Below are 2,952 nucleotides of genomic sequence, written 5' to 3' on the forward strand. Positions count from 1 at the left end.
ATAGTTGTCTGAGAATGTGTTTTGCGACATACACTTTATGGCAGAGATTTTACGACAGTGAAGTGTTTTTATTGCAGGGACTGTTTCTTCTTCGGACCTGTGTTAAGAGAGCACCTGTTGAATAAAAGCCGAGAGCTGAAACAACAACAAGGAACTCAGTATTTTAGAGTAAATGAGTAAGTTTATTACATGATGTCAGAACTGGCGGAGCTATGGCAAAAATTCAACCACCGGAGAGTTTTTGTTTCAAGAACCCGGTGGAGTGGCCTGATTGGAAAAAAACAGTTTTACCGTTACAGGATGCCAACTAAACTGGATAAAGAGGATGGTGTGGTACAAGTGAGCACGCTGGTTTATGCACTCGGTAAGGAAGCGGAGAACATACTGAGCTCTTTCACCTACTGAGAGGGTGAAAATGAAGATCAGTATGGCAAAGTTTGATGCCTACTTTATTCCGAGAGGCAACGTTGTCTACGAACATGCTTGTTTCAACCAGAGAGTGCAGCATGTTGGCGAATGCTCAGAGACATTTATCCGAGCTCTGTACGAACTGTCAGAGCACTGTGACTTTGGTGTGAACCGAGATTAACACATTAGGGACCGGATCGTGGTCGGCATCTCGGACAAAGAGTTGTCACAGAAGCTGCAGCTCATCCTGAAACTCACTCTGGAGGTGACGGTACAGGAGGTATGGCAGTTCGAGGAGGTGAAAACACAGGTTAACAAGCAGGGAGAGCCTCATTCGAAAACTTCCTCAGACGTAAGACGTCCCACACCCTGTGATCCCACACACACAATCCTATTGGTCTACTGTACTTCCTGTAACGTAACCTGCGTAAAGCATTAACCCTTAATGCACTGTATTTAGATACACCACAGGCACCTTCCTCCTAAAGCGATCAGAGAGGAGTATGCCCTTGGAATAGTGACGCTCTTCCCTTCCCTCAAAGATCCATACACCAAAAAAGGCTATGTAATGTTCTTTACCAATTGTGATCTCTCATTTTGTCCCAAAACATTTTTTTTTTCATTTAAATTGTGATTGTTTTTCTTTATTCCCTTTTTTAGGAGCACTTTTATGATGCAGCAAGCAGCACAGGATAAATTTCATGGCGTCTCAAAACAATTCAAAGGCAGATTAGAAGAGGATCTCTTGTGGCACCAAGTAGCTCCAAAGAGATTTTATGCGGAGGCCCAAATAGTCAGAGAAATGCGATCGTCGAAAGATGGCTAAATGGAGATGCCTGCCAGGAAGCCATGTCGCTGCTTAACCACACCACAGACAGATCCCTGATCTTTCAAAAGATGAGAGAGACTTTTGAACACCGTCAGAAACTTATTAGAGATGCCAGTGGAAGAACAGACATTCTGACTATGTTGCCCAGATTTCTGGACACAAAAGGATTAGTAACTCTTCAAATGAGTTAAAATCTTTAAATATGGGGTTATTTCCAGTGGTGATTGTTGGATTTCTGCTTTTTATTATAGATTGATCAAGACTTCAGTCTTTTATTTAATGAAGAAACTTCCTCCAGACCGCTGCAGAAGTGGGATTGTTCTTCAAGCCAAATGTCAGCAAAGAGGCCAAGCGTCTCACTTCAACACCTGAGTTGAGAAGTTTGGTGCATCTAGTAAGTACCAAAATATATCTGAACATGGTTGACTGTAGTGTAGAGTATTCAACACTGGCTCTATGTTGTCAAAGTTCTGACACTAAATTATAGAATTCTGTCCTCAGCCTATGACCAAGAAATGGCCTCCTTGTTACTGCTCCTACATCTCCTTCCACCACCACCCGGAGGACATAAGTCTCCAAAAATCAGTGCATGTGATGCAGTTGAGAGACTTGTTGTCTTTCACAAGGTAATTAAATAAAAAAATGTACATTAATTTTTCACTTTGCTTTTATAGACATGTATAAATACTGGTGGTAATTACGCATCTTTGAAGATGTCTGTTAGACATGAATTTCTTTTGTTAGATAATTGAAGCTTTTTTTCTAATGGTTGTAGCTCTTTGTCTCATTTCTTATTTTTTGCTTTATTATTTTTTTCAAATCTTAGTCATGCTGCAGTTTAGAGGAACATCTCCGGGGTCAACGGGGTCTCCAGCCATACCTCCTTGCTGTTGTGCGTCAGAAGAGCAAGATTGACAGCTTCTACATAGTCATGGATAAACACCTCATCCCATGCCAGGCAAACCGCTCTCTGGGAGCATTTGATGAGTTGTTCAAAGCACATTTTGTGTTCAATGTCTCTTATGATGCTGCATTATTGAGTTTTTATACATTTCTGCAGACAACAGTGTATAACATTGATGTGGGCAAAATGAAGGAATCACCCAGAGTCAGAGACTTAAGAGCGAGGCTGCTTAACCAGCCCCTTGTGCTCTCTTGTGAGTAAGTCAAGCTAAAAATGTTGAGATGCTTTATATGTCAGAACCTGTATCCAAACAGCCAGCAGTTGATTTCACATTTAAGAGTTGAACATAGTTACTGTCTTGGACCAAAGTTCAAATTGTTTTGTTCTCAACAATGCTGCAGGCATCAGTTTCTGACATATGCAGGTTTTAGAAAGCATCTTAATAATGCTCATAGTAACATTCAGCACATCTCACAGAGTTTAACCATTCCAAGTTCATCCTCTTGTAATCCAGTTGTAACATATCAAGCAGATGATTTGAATGACCAGCTAGCCCCCCTAAATCAGTCCTGTTCTTCTGATTCACCTCAGGAGAGCACTCCCTCACAGATTTCTAAAGATCAAACTAAAGAGATGAGTTCATCTATAGTAGCTAAATTACAAGGCAGTGGAATCTCTGGCAGTCTAGTGTCCTCAATAGTGGGGGATTTAGAAGAACTAACGAGTGAGATTCACTTAAAAGCAAAGCAGACTGCTATTTCTGCATTACCCATGACTGATCCTAATATTTCTGCGATAAATGAGTCATTCG

General features: G+C 41.0%; 1 pseudogene; it reads left to right on the plus strand.

Moving 5' to 3' along the window:
* Positions 1 to 427: 427 nt before the first annotated feature.
* On the plus strand, positions 428 to 2,402 carry LOC107104190 (annotated as a pseudogene).
* Positions 2,403 to 2,952: the final 550 nt, after the last annotated feature.

The sequence above is a fragment of the Cyprinodon variegatus genome, unplaced genomic scaffold (genome assembly GCF_000732505.1).
Source record: "Cyprinodon variegatus isolate N-32 unplaced genomic scaffold, C_variegatus-1.0 Scaffold1645, whole genome shotgun sequence".
Classification (NCBI taxonomy): domain Eukaryota; kingdom Metazoa; phylum Chordata; class Actinopteri; order Cyprinodontiformes; family Cyprinodontidae; genus Cyprinodon; species Cyprinodon variegatus.